Here is a 13,814-nt window from a genome sequence, read left to right as displayed (position 1 = left end):
TTTATGGTCGATGCCTCAGAATACTCTAATAGAAATGCTATGAAGGTAATGAATATAAAGTAATTTTTAGTTATTGAGGTTGGTTTTATTTGACATCTGAGGATTCACTCCTGAGAACTTATTCATTCTTATGACTGTAAAAATGTGGGAAGGCCTTCAGGCAGAGCTCAATTCTCTTTCAACACCAGAAATTTCATAACGTGGGGAAACATTCCCAATGTGAAAGAAATTGCAATGAATAATCAAACTTTTTCCAGCATATGAAGAAGCATAGTGAAGAGAAACCCTGCGAATGTATTAACTGGAAAAGACTTTAGGATATGCTCAGAGATTTTCTTTTGAAACATGAGAGAGAGAAGAGAAAATCTGATGGGAAAAAAAATCTTCCATGCTTGTAATGCCTGTGTGGAAAGCTTTTCAGATCCAGTTCAGACATTACTAAGTATGGAATAATTCATGGTGCAAAGAAACCTTATGCATGTAATGAATGTGGAAAAGAGATTTTGCTTATATCAGCCCTATAGAACATCAGAAAATTCATAATGGAGATGGAAAGAGATCCTTCTTTATCATCGGCAAATTCATGGTGAAAAGAAACCACTAGAATGAGGAAGCCTTAAATTAGAGGCTGTCTTATCTATCATTAAATGATTCATAAAGGCAAGATCCTCTGTGTAAATAAAAATTATAAGTATGCTTTCAGTAGGATTTAGCCTTATTTGATATCAGTGAGTTCATAGTGCAGTAGATGTAGAAAGGCCTTCAGTTTAAAGTGTAATTTTACTCAGCATTAGACAATACAGGAATCGTATAAATGTAATGCTATGGAAAGGTTTTTCTGAGAAAAATCAGATTTTGGTAGAAATGAAAAGAAGGTTTATAATAAAAGTTAATTAAAATGCTTTCCACTTATTGCATATAATTATGCACCTACCATGTGTGAGAGTTGGACCATGTAAAGAACACTGAACACCAAAGAACTGATACTTTTGAATTGTGGTGCTGGAGAAGACTCTTGAGAATCCCTTGGACCACAGGGAGATCAAACCAGTGAATCCTAAAGGAAATCAACCCTGAATATTCATTGGAAGGACTGACGCTGAAGCTGAAGCTCCAGTACTTTGGCCACCTTATGCAAAGAGCCAACTCTTTGGAAAAGACCCTGATGCTGGGAAAGATTGAGGGCAGAGGAGGAGGCAACAGAGGATGAGATGGTTGGATGGCATCACTGACTCAATGGACATGAGTTTGAGATACTCTGGGAGATGGTGAAGTACAGGAAAGCCTGGCTTGCTGCCATCCATGAGGTCATAAAGAGTTGGGTATGACTTAGCAACTGAACAACAACAGCCTCGTGCTAAGCACTATAAGAACTTTACATAGTTTGTTTAATCATTTAGTTCTTGCAACAGTCATAATATAGGAACTCTCATTCTTTTTTTGCACATGAAGAAACTGAGAAAAAGAGATGAAAGAATTTCCCCAAGGTCACAGAGCTATCACTGGAAGAGCTAGGATTTGAATCCCTGAGAGTTTAATTCTTCTGAGTTTATAATGGCAATGTGTAAATCTTCAGAGACGTGTTAGCCTTTATTTATCATTAAGGGATTCATTCCAGAAATCACAATTCATTCTTCAGTGCAGTGAGTTTTTGTAGCATTCAGTCAGTTTTGGGATCTGGTAAGTACTCCCAGAAACTGTACATCGGACTCCAAAAAATGGAGTAAAGGTTATAAAGAGTTTATCCTATAACTCCCTTCGAGTAGGGATCACCTCCAATTTTGAAAGATTTCATTAATAGCCTGATTCTCTTCTCAAATGTTCTCCATAACCACTTCTCATGGTGTAGACTCTGAAATTGGCAAAGACAGTTTTGTTGTTTTCCAGTTGCTAAGTCATGTCTGACTCTGCAACCCCATGGGCTCCAGGGAGGAAAGAAGATGCTAAATTGCTGGCTTTGATAATGAATAGAAGGGTCATGAACTAAGAAATGTAGACTCTCTGGAACCTGGAAAAAGCAAGAAAATGGATTCTCCCCTAGAACTTCCAGAAGGAATGCAACCTTGTGAACCCATTTTAGACTTTCGACTTCTAGAATTATAAAAGAATAAACGTAATGCTGCTTTAAGCCACTAAGTTTGTGGTAATTTGTACTGACGATAGGAAACTAATACACTGTACAGGTAGCCCAGTTTGCCTGGAGGTTCCAGGCCAGTTACTTCTGGTCATGAAAAGTCTTGTCCAGTATAGCCCCGTGTCTGTACATGTCATCATTTTATGTATGTGTTATGGGCTTAAGATTTGGAAATAGTGCTCCAGTAAATTGTTCCATTTAAGAAAAGAGCTTTTACCCTTTTCTGTACTTTTCCCAGGGGTCCTGGATGCAGAAGGAATGAAGATATGTCGATCCATTGTTTCTCCAGGTGTGATATGCCTGTTAGCTCAGGTGTAGCACTTTGCTTGTTACCAGATTTCTGATCCTTAGTCAGAGAGGAATATTTTCTGAATCAGTTGAGACAAAATTGAAGTATAAATCAGAATACCAATATATGGGGTTTTGTTTCTTCTGATAAGATGTTTCTTCAGTGGGCAGTGCTAGATGCACATGGATAGCATTTACCTCCCGATGCCGATTTTTGCTATAACACACTGTTGAAAGAGTGTTTAGGAGATATTCTGCCATTAGTTACGTTACTTCTCCCATGTTAGTTCTCTTAGATCAACTCCTCTTATTACTTAGGCACTCCATTGTGACTGCCTACATTCCAAGATAAGAAATAAATGTCTTGTGCCTATTCCAACCAATTGAAATAGGTTTTCATACTATGCTGTCTTGACAGTGATTCTGAGGTGCAAGGGGGCAATTGTTTGGTAGATTACTGATATTTGCCAGAGATCAGAGACTGGCATCAGACTGGCCTCATATACTACATCCTGATGATGATTTTTTAGAGAAATATTTTAAGTATTTTAAGTTTCTTCTCTATACCAGGCACTCTGATATATAGTTTGATAGAGATAAGAAAAAGATATGTTCCTGGTCATAGAGAAACTGATATTAGTAAAAAGAGACATATAAACAAATCTACACAGCAACATATCACAGATGCTTGATAAAAAGTCTATATAGAATACATTAGAGACACAAAGGAAGAAATAGTTAATTCTGCTGGGTGGGAGAGGGTTCCAGAAAAATATTAATGCATACATCTTGAAAGCTGTGTTGTCAGTTTTAACTGTTGCATCTGAGAAATAGTCATTTCAAGTAGTGGTGGTGTGAGCAAAGACATATTATATGAAATAATTCAATGTTTACAGTATGTTTATGATATGTTCAAGATCATTAGTATACTTGGAACATAGAGAGTGAGAGGGTATTTAATGAGAAGGAGATAGTGGCTGGATCACGGAGAGCCTTGAATGCTCTACTAAGAACAGTGGGAAGATATTTGGGGATTTCAGTCAAAGAATTAACAGGAGAAGATTTGCAATTTAGAAATATCCAGTGATGAGATACTGAAGAAGACAGAACTGGGTACAGGGAGACCATTTCAGAGGCTATTACAAAAGAGGAGAGATGTTGATGCCTGAGTTAAGGTAGTGGGAATGAAATTAGAATACATGTATATAAGGAATTAAGAACTTGGTGCCTGACTGGAGGATATATGAAGGCTGATGAGAAAAAGGAATCTAGGATGATCCTCAGTTTTCTTACTGCCTTGGGTGGTTGAGATTTAAAAGCCATTCCCTGAGCTGGGGAACTCAGAATGAGGAACAGGTTTGAGGGGGAAAATGATGAGTTCAATTTTGAACAGTTGAGATCCGAAGCACCTTTGGAATGTCCAAGAGGAATTATTCAATAAGCAACCAGCAATTTTATTCTGCTGCTGTGAAGAAAGTAGGGTTAGATAGTTTTGGAGGTCATCAAGTACAGAGGTGGTGGTTTTAATTAAGGTATGAATGAGACTGCCCCAGGAGAATATGTGGAGTGAGAGTGGGGAGCAGGACAGAATCTCAGAAATACACATGTGAGGGTGAAGGGTGTGGGCAAAAGAGATGAGAATGAGCAGCAGGAAAGATGGAGAAGAACCAGGGGAAATACTGCATTCTTGTTGTGCCCTCTTGTGGCGGTCTGAGTTTCTCTCTCAATAAATTTCCCCTCTCCCGTCTTCAGTCTCCTCTGTCCCTGACTGTTTTGGACCAGTAACTTCCAACTCCACTGTATCTGTGACTGGGGCTACCAAGTTGTGTGGTGGTTCACCTTGTGATTCGTCTAGCCTGGCATTTCACAGGATGTACTCTGCATAGAAGTTAAATAAGCAGGGTGACAGTATACAGCCTTGGCGTACTCCTTTCCCAATCTGGAACCAGTCCATTGTTCCTTGTCCGGTTCTAACTTTTGCTGCTTGGCCCACTTACAGGTTTCTCAAGAGACAGGAAAGGTAGTCTGGTACTCCTATCTCTTTAAGAATTTTCCACAGTTTGTTGTGATCCACATCGTCAAAGGCTTTTAAGTAGTCAATGAAGCAGAAGTAAATGTTTTTCTGGAACTCCTTGCTTTCTCATTGATCCAACAAATGTTGGCAGTTGATCTCTGGTTCCTCTGCCTCTTCAAAACCCAGCTTGAACATCTGGAAGTTCTTGGTTCACATACTGCTGAAGCCTATCTTGAAGTATTTTGAGCATAACTTGCTAACATGTGAAATGAGTGCAATTGTACAGTAGTTTGAACATTTTTTGGCATTGTCCTTCTTTGGGATTGGAATGAACATTTTTTGGCATTGTCCTTCTTTGGGATTGGAATGAAAACTGACTTTTTCCAGTCCTGTGGCCACTGCTGAGTTTTCCAAATTTATTGACGTATTGAGAGTAGCACTTTAACAGCATCATCCTTTAGGAAATAGCTCAGCTGTCAAGTCCACCAGCTTTGTTTGTAGTAATGCTTCCTAAGGCCGACTTCACACTCCAGGATGTCTGCTGTCCAGCTCTAGGTGAGTGACCACATCATCGTGGTTATCCAGGTCATTAAGACTTTTCTTGTATAGTTCTTTTGTGTATTCTTGCCACCTCATCTTAATCTCTTCTGTGTTTGATTTAGGTCATACCTGAATGGCCTAATGGTTTTCCCTAAATTCTTCAATTTAAGCCTGAATAATAAATAAGGAACTCATGAACTGAGCCACAGTCAGCTCCAGATCTTGTTTTTGCTGACTATATAGAGCTTCTCCATTTTCAACTGAAAATAACATAATTAATCTGATTTCAGTATTAACCATCTGGTAATGTCCATGTATATAGAGTCATCTTTTGGAAAAGTTGGAAAAGTGTTGTTGGAAAAGTCTTTGCCGTGACCAGCATATTATCTTGACAAAACTCTGTTACCCTTTGCTGTATTCCCTGTGTTTTACAATATATCCTTGTAGCTTATTCACTTTAGGGTTAGTTTCAGCCTCTTAAATCCCTACCTCTATCTTGCTCTTCCCCTTTCCCTCTCCCCACCAGTAATCACAGGTTTATTCTCTATATCTGTGAGTTTGTTTCTTTTTTGCTATAGTCACAAGTTTGTTTTATCTTTTAGATTCCATGTATAAGTGAAATCATAGAGTATTTGTCTTTCTAAGTTCATTTAGCACAGTACAATCCAAGTCCATCCATGTTGCTGCAAATGGCAAGATTTCATGCTTTTCTTTGACTGACTAGTATTCCATTGAATATATATATATATAAATATATATACGTGTGTGTGTATACATACATACATATATATATATATAAAACTTCTTTTGTCTGTTGATGGGCACTTAGGTTGCTTCCATATTTCGGTAATTGTAAATAATACTACTGTGGATAAAAACTATTATATATAGAATGAATAACAAGGTCCTACTGTATAGCACAGGGAATTATGTTCAATATCTTGTGATAAACCATAATGGAAGAAAATATTTTTAAAAGAATGTTTATATTTGTATAACTGAATCACACTTTTTGTACAGCAGAAATTAACATTGTAAATTAACTATACTTCAATAAAAAGTAAATTGAAAAAATTAATAAAAATAAATAATGCTGCTATGAACATTGAGATCCATGTATCTTTTTGAATGAATGTTTCCATTTTCTTTGGATATGTACACAGGAGTAGAGTTGCTGAATCACATGGTAGTACTTAGGTTTAGTTTTTTTGAGGAGCTTCCATAGTGTTTTCCATAGTGACTGCACCAATATACATTCCCACCAACAGTGTGAGAAGCTTCCCTTTTCTCTACATCCTCACCAACATTTGTTACTTGTGTTCTTTTGATGATAGCCATTCTGACAGGTGTGAGGTGATAGACCTCATTGTGGTATCTCATTGTAGTTTTTATTTGCATTTCTCTGGTGATTAGCAATGCTGAACATATTTTCTTGTGCCTGTTGGCCACCTATATGTCTTCATCAGGAGAATGTCTGTTCAGGTCTTCAGCCCATTATTTATTGAGTTGTTTGTTTTTGATACTGCATTGTTTGAGCTTTTTATATTTTGGATAATAACCCCTTGTTGGTTGAGGCATTTGCAAATATTTTCTCTGGTTCTGTAGGTTTTCTTTTGGTTTCATTTATGGTTTCCTTTGCTGTGCAAAAACTTTTAAGTTAATTAGGTCCTATTTGTTTATTTTTGCTTTTTTTCTTTAGGAAACAGATCCAAGAAAACATTGTTATGATTTATATCAAAGAATGTTTTATGTTCTCTTCCAGGAGTTTTTTGGTTTCAGGTCTTACCTTTAAGTTTTTAATCCATTTTGAGTTTACTTTTGTCTATGGTGTGAGAAAATGTTCTATCTCATTATTTTACATGTAAGTGTCCAATGTTCCCAATACTACTTGTTGATGAGACTATCTATTCTCCAATGTATATTCTGATCTCTTTTGTCATGGATTAATTGATCATAGATGCTTGGGTTTGTTTCTGGGCTTTCTGTCTGTTCTGTTGATCCATGCCAGTACCCTACTGTTTTGATTACGACAGTTTGGGGTCTTTTGTGGTTCCATGTGAAATTTAGGATTGTTTGTTCCAGTAGTATGAAATATGTCACGGATATTTTGATAAGAATTGCATTAAATCTATAAATTGCTTTGGATGGAATGGCCATTTCAACAGATTAATTTTTCTAATTCAAAAGCATGGAATATCTTTCCCTTTTTTGGTATCATCTCCAATTTCTTTCATTAGTGTTTCATAGTTTTTTTTTACATATTTAATATTTATACAATTTTCACACAACAGTAGGATACAAATTCTTTTCAAGTTCCCATAGACTAAAAGTTAGGAGACACTGGAACATATCCAGGGACATAAAACAAGGTGCAAAAGTTTCATGGTCTAAATGTGTTGAAGTCCTACAGAGTCTGTGCCCTTATCACCGTGGAATTATTTTAGAAACCAATATCAAAAGATATTTGAAAATAGCCCACATATTTTCAAATGCAATCTGACATTTACCAAGAGAGATCTTTGGCTTAGCCACTGAAATCCTCAATAAAATTAGAAGACTGAAAACACACAGAGGGTGATTGCAGAGAGGAAAGCATTTAAATGAGAAATTAATATCAGAGATTTTTTTAAAACCTCATGTATTTTGAAATTAAATGTCCGCTTTTAAATGATGGGTGTGAAGAAGCCATAACAAGGAAAATTAGAAAATACTTGTAACAGAATAAAACTGAAGAGAGAATTTACCAGAATTTGTTGCAGGCAGCTGAAGGTTCTCAATGCAACTAAATACAACGAGGTATGAAAGAAAATAGTGGACACTAGCATAAAATTTTGTGAAGTTTGAACAAAATCTGCACTTTAGTTAATAATATGGTATCACATGTTAATTTTCTGTTTTTTTAAAAAATATAGTATTTATATTCTCAGAATTGAATTAGAAATTTCAATCCTCATTAACAAATATTTTTTAACCTCTAAGGTAATAAACTTTCTAGACTTTTAGCTATAATACTAGATGCCAAAGTACATGGAATATAAATTACAGATTTAGCATTCTATTCATATTAATTCAAACAAATGGAATCAAGATGTCATAAACTATTTAGCTAGGCAAAAATTAATGAGTTTTCTAAAATATATATTTTGCTTCCTATTTATATATATATGTATACAGAAGCTTTTCTACTATGCTTAAAAAGGGCTTGAGAAGCAGCTTCTGTAGCTCAATTCCAGAAAAATAAACGACCCAATCAAAAAATGGGCCAAAGAACTAAATAGACATTTCTCCAAAGAAGACATACAGATGGCTAACAAACACATGAAAAGATGTTCAACATCCCTCATAATCAGAGAAATGAAAACCAAAACCACAATGAGGTACCATCTCATGCCATTCAGAATGGCTGCTATCAAAAAGTCTACATGCAATAAATGCTAGAGAGGGTGTGGAGAAAAGGGAACCCTCTTACACTGTTGGTGGGAATGCAAACTAGTACAGCCACTATGGAGAATAGTGTGGAGATTCCTTAAAAAACTGGAAATAGAACTGCCATACGACCCAGCAATCCTATTGCTGGGCATACACACAGAGGAAACCAGAATTGAAAGAGACACACGTACCCCAATGTTCATCACCGCACTGTTTACAATAGCTAGGACATGGAAGCAACCTAGATGTCCATTGACATGATTGGATAAGAAAGCTGTGGTACATATACACAATGGAATATTACTCAGCTATTAAAAGGAACACATTTGAGTCAGTTCTAATGAGGTAGATGAAACTGGAGCCTATTATACAGAGCGAAGTAAGTCAGAAAGAAAAACACCAATGCAATATATTAACACATATATATAGAATTTAGAAAGATGGTAACGATGACCCTATATGCGAGACAGCAAAAGAGACACAGATGTAAAGAAAAGAATTTTGGAGTCTCTGGGAGAAGGCGAGGGTGGGATGATTTGGGAGAATGGCATTGAAACATGTGTATTATCATATATGAAACAAATCGCCAATCCAGGTTTGATGCGTGAGACAGGGTGCTCAGGGCTGGTGCACTGGGATGACCCAGAGGGATGGGATGGGGAGGGAGGGAGGTTCAAGATGGGGAACACATGTACACCCATGCCACATTCATGTCAGTGTATGGCAAAACCCAGCACAATATTGTAAAGTATTTAGCCTCCAATTAAAATAAATAAATAATTTTTTTAAAAAGGGCTTGAGAAAGAATAACAACAAAGAGATGAAGAAACTGGAAAACATAAGTGAAATGGGAGCACTGATACGAAATAGAAAAAGTTAAAAAATTAGAAGTAAAATATCATCATATAGACTAATTGGTTTTTTTTTAATTTAATTGGAGGCTAATTACTGTACAATATTGTATTGGTTTTGCCATTCATTGACATGAATCCACCCCGGGTGTACATGTGTTCCCCATCTTGAGCCCCCTCCCACTTCCTTCTCCATATGATCCCTCTGGGTCATCCCAGTGCACCAGCCCCGAGCATCCTGTATCATGCATCGAACCTGGACTGGCAATTCGTTTCACATATGATAGTATACATGTTTCAATGCCATTCTTCCAAATCATCCCACCGTCGCCCTCTCCCACAGAGTCCAAAAGACTGTTCTATACACCTGTGTCTCTTTTGCTGTCTCGTATACAAGGTTATCGTTACCATTTTTCTAAATTCCATATATATGCGTTAGTATACTGTACTGGTGTTTTTCTTTCTGGCTTACTTCACTCTGTATAGTAGGCTCCAGTTTCATCCACCTCATTAGAACTGATTCAAATGTATTCTTTTTAATGGCTTAAGTAATACTCCATTGTGTATATGTACCACAGCTTTCTTATCAATTCCATCTGCAGATGGACATGGCTGCTCATTAAAAACACATTTGGAACTTTGGAGAAAAAAGCAATACCTGGACATTTGTATTTTTCAGAAAACTCCAATATAATTTTTTTTTATGTTATAAACCATGAGCACCCCATCAAAAGACGGGAGCTGCTTTTGTTAATTCATATATATATATATGACTGTATCACTTTGCTATACACCTGAAAGAAACACAACACTGTAAATAAAATATAGTACAATATAAAATAAAAATAAGTAACAGACCTTTGGGGCTTTACACCGAGTTAGAGTTCCTATCAGAGGAATAACAGCACCACAGCCGTACTGAATCCTCATGAAGGAGGCACACGAATGACTGAATTACAAGAGTTACAGGCATGAGAGCTGCTCACTTCTCAGAAACTACAGCTCACAGAAAACCAACAAAGGCACGAGATACAGACCATTTACTTATGAATATGTAAAACTCAAGAAAGTCCACATTATTCCTACAACATGTTGAAAGTGCTTCAGAAATCACACAATACTAATTTTCTTTTCGTTCTGGTAAAATTATATATACCAGTTTATAACAAATGGTAAATTCTGTAACTCTGTTCAAAGTTTTAAAAGATTATTTAAGAATAGTTTCTTGTATTTCTATGCCACCTTTATAGTTCTGGTTTCTCATTTCTTAATTAGTAAATTCAGGGTGTAGGTTCTATCCCAGGCTAATTTATACACTTCCGGAAGGAACGGCCTCTTAAATCCACAGTGTTGGGGTGGGGAGCCCCCAACCACGTCAGATTCATTTCACATATACATCTTTCAATCCATTCTCCCAAATTATCCCACCCTCGCCCTCTCCCACAGAGTCCGAAAGACTGCTCCACACATCCGTGTCTCTCCTACTGTCTCGTATACAGGGTTATCATTATCCTCTTGCTATATTCCATATATATGTGTTAATATACTGTATTGGTGTTTTTTTTTCTGGCTTACTTCACTCTATATAATAGGCTCTAGTTTCATCCACCTCATTAGAACTGGTTCAAATGCATGCTTTTTAATGGCTGAGTAATACTCCATTGTGTATATGTACCAAAGCTTTCTTATCCATTCGTCTGCAGATGGACATCTAGGTTGCTTCCATGTCCTCGCTGTTATAAACAGTGCTGCAATGAACATTGGAGTACATGTGTCTCTTTCAATTCTGGTTTCCTCTGTGTGTATGCCCAGGAGTGCGATTGCTAGATCATATGGCAGTTCTATTTCCAGTTTTTGAGGAATCTCCACACTGTTCTCCATAGTGGCTGTACTAGTTTGCATTCCCACCAACAGTGTAAGAGGGTTCCCTTCTCTCCACACCCTCTCCAGCATTTATTGCATGTAGACTTTTGGATAGCAGCCATTCTGACTGGTGTGAAATGGTATCTCATTGTGATTTTGATTTGCATTTCTCTGATTATGAGGGATGTTGAGCATTTTTTCATGTGTTTGTTAGCCATCTTTATGTCTTCTTTGGAGAAATGTCTGTTTAGTTCTTTGGCCCATTTTTTGATCGGGTCATTTATTTTTCTGGAATTGAGTTGCAGGAGCTGCTTGTATATTTTGGAGATTAATCCTTTATCAGTTGCTTCATTTGCTATTATTTTCTCCCATTCTGAAGGCTGTCTTTTCACCTTACTTATAGTTTCCTTTGCTGTGCAGAAGCTTTTAATTTTACTTAGGTCCCATTTGTTTATTTTTGCTTTTATTTCCAATATTCTGGGAGGTGGGTCATGGAGGATCCTGCTGTGATTTATGTCGGAGAGTGTTTTGCCTATGTTCTCCTCTAGGAGTTTTATAGTTTCTGGTCTTACATTTAGATCTTTAATCCACTTTGAGTTTATTTTTATGTATGGTGTTAGGGAGTGTTCTAGTTTCATTCTTTTACAAGTGGTTGACCACTTTTCCCAGCACCACTTGTTTAAGAGATTGTCTTTTCTCCATTGAATATTCTTGCCTCCCTTGTCAAAGATAAGGTGTCCATAGGTGCATGGATTTATCTCTGGGCTTTCTATTTTGTTCCATTGATCTATATTTCTGTCTTTATGCCAGTACCATACTGTCTTGATGACTGTGGCTTTTTAGTAGAGCCTGAAGTCCGGCAGGTTGATTCCCCTGATTCCATTCTTCTTTCTCAAGATTGCTTTGGCTATTCGAGGTTTTTTGTATTTCCATACAAATTGTGAAATTATTTGTTCTAGCTCTGTGAAAAACACTGTTGATAGCTTGATAGGGATTGCATTGAACCTATAAATTACTTTGGGTAATATATTCATTTTCACAATATTTATTCTTCCAATCCATGAACACGGTATATTTCTCCATCTATTAGTGTCCTCTCTGATTTCTTTCACCAATGTTTTATAGTTTTCTATATATAGGTCTTTTGTTTCTTTAGGTAGATATATTTCTAAGTATTTTATTCTTTTCTTTGCAACAGTGAATGGAATTGTTTCCTTAATTTCTCTATTTTCTCATTAATAGTGTATAGTAATGCAAGGGATTTCTGTGTGTTGATTTTATATCCTGCAACTTTACTGTATTCATTGATTAGCTCTAGTAATTTTCTGGTAGAGTCTTTAGGGTTTTCTGTGTAGAGGATCATGTCATCTGCAAACAGTGAAAGTTTTACTTCTTCTTTTCCAATTTGGATTCTTTTTATGTCTTTTTCTGCTCTGATTGCTGTGGCCAAAACTTCCAAAACTATGTTGAATAGTAGTGGTGAGAGTGGGCACCCTTGTCTTGTTCCTGACTTTAAGGGAAACGCTTTCAATTTTTCACCATTGAGGATAATGTTTGCTGTGGGTTTGTCATATATAGCTTTTATTACGTTGAGGAATGTTTCTTCTATTCCCACCTTCTGGGGGGTTTTTATCATAAATGGATGTTGAATTTTGTCAAAGGCTTTCTCTGCATCTACTGAGATAATCATATGGTTTTTATTTTTCAATTTATTAATGTGGTGTATTACATTGATTGATTTGCGGATATTGAAGAATCCTTGCATCCCTGGGATAAAGCCCACTTGGTCATGATGTATGATCTTTTTAATGTGTTGTTGGTTTCTGATTGCTAGAATTTTGTTAGGGGTTTTTGTATCTATGTTCAGTGATATTGGCCTGAAGTTCTCTTTTTTTGTGGCATCTTTGTCAGGTTTTGGGATTCGGGTGATGGTGGCCTCATAGAATGAGTTAGGAAGTTTACCTTCCTCAGCAATTTTCTGGAAGAGTTTGAGTAGGATAGGTGTTAGCTCTTCTCTAAATTTTTGGTAGAATTCAGCTGTGAAGCCATCTGGACCTGGGCTTTTGTTTGCTGGAAGATTTCTGGTTAAAGTTTCAATTTCCATGCTTGTGATGGGTCTGTTAAGATTTTCTATATCTTCCCAGTTCAGTTTTGGAAAGTTATACTTTTCTAAGAATTTGTCCATTTCTTCCAAGTTGTCCATTTTATTGACATATAATTGCTGATAGTATTCTCTAATGATCCTTTGTATTTCTGTGTTGTCTGTTGTGATCTCTCCCTTTTCCCCTTTTCCTTTCTAATTTTATTGATTTGGTTTTTCTCCCTTTGTTTCTTGATGAGTCTGGCTAGTGGTTTGTCAATTTTATTTACCCTCTCAAAGAACCAGCTTTTGGCTTTGTTGATTTTTGCTATGGTCTCTTTTGTTTCTTTTGCATTTATTTCTGCCCTAATTTTTAAGATCTCTTTCCTTCTACTGACCCTAGGGTTCTTCATTTCTTCCTTTTCTAGTTGCTTTAGGTGTAGAGTTAGGTTATTTAGTTGGCTTTTTTCTTGTTTCTTGAGGTATGCCTGTATCGCTATGAATCTTCCTCTTAGCACTGCTTTTACAGTGTCCCACAGGTTTTGGGTTGTTGTGTTTTCATTTTCATTCATTTCTATGCATATTTTGATTTCTTTTTTTATTTCTTCAATGATT

General features: G+C 36.5%; 1 protein-coding gene across 3 annotated transcripts in view; it reads left to right on the top strand.

The window, feature by feature from the left end:
* The window catches only part of MAGED1 (MAGE family member D1), a 93,305-nt gene that overhangs the window by 44,195 nt on the left and 35,296 nt on the right, over positions 1 to 13,814 (top strand). Inside the window, exon 1 of one of the 3 annotated variants that reach the window (XM_055438038.2) lies at positions 2,400 to 2,423. The exons of the other annotated variants lie outside the window; for them this stretch is intronic. The gene's annotated coding sequence lies outside the window, so the exon portion shown is untranslated. Of the gene's footprint in view, positions 1 to 2,399; positions 2,424 to 13,814 lie in introns of those variants that run through there. 3 annotated transcript variants of the gene reach the window in all.

The sequence above is a fragment of the Moschus berezovskii genome, chromosome X (genome assembly GCF_049115385.1).
Source record: "Moschus berezovskii isolate FMDL1 chromosome X, NW_MosBer_1.0, whole genome shotgun sequence".
Lineage (NCBI taxonomy): Eukaryota > Metazoa > Chordata > Mammalia > Artiodactyla > Moschidae > Moschus > Moschus berezovskii.
Note: the sequence above shows the minus strand (reverse complement) of the source record. Positions and strands in the feature narration are given on the sequence as shown.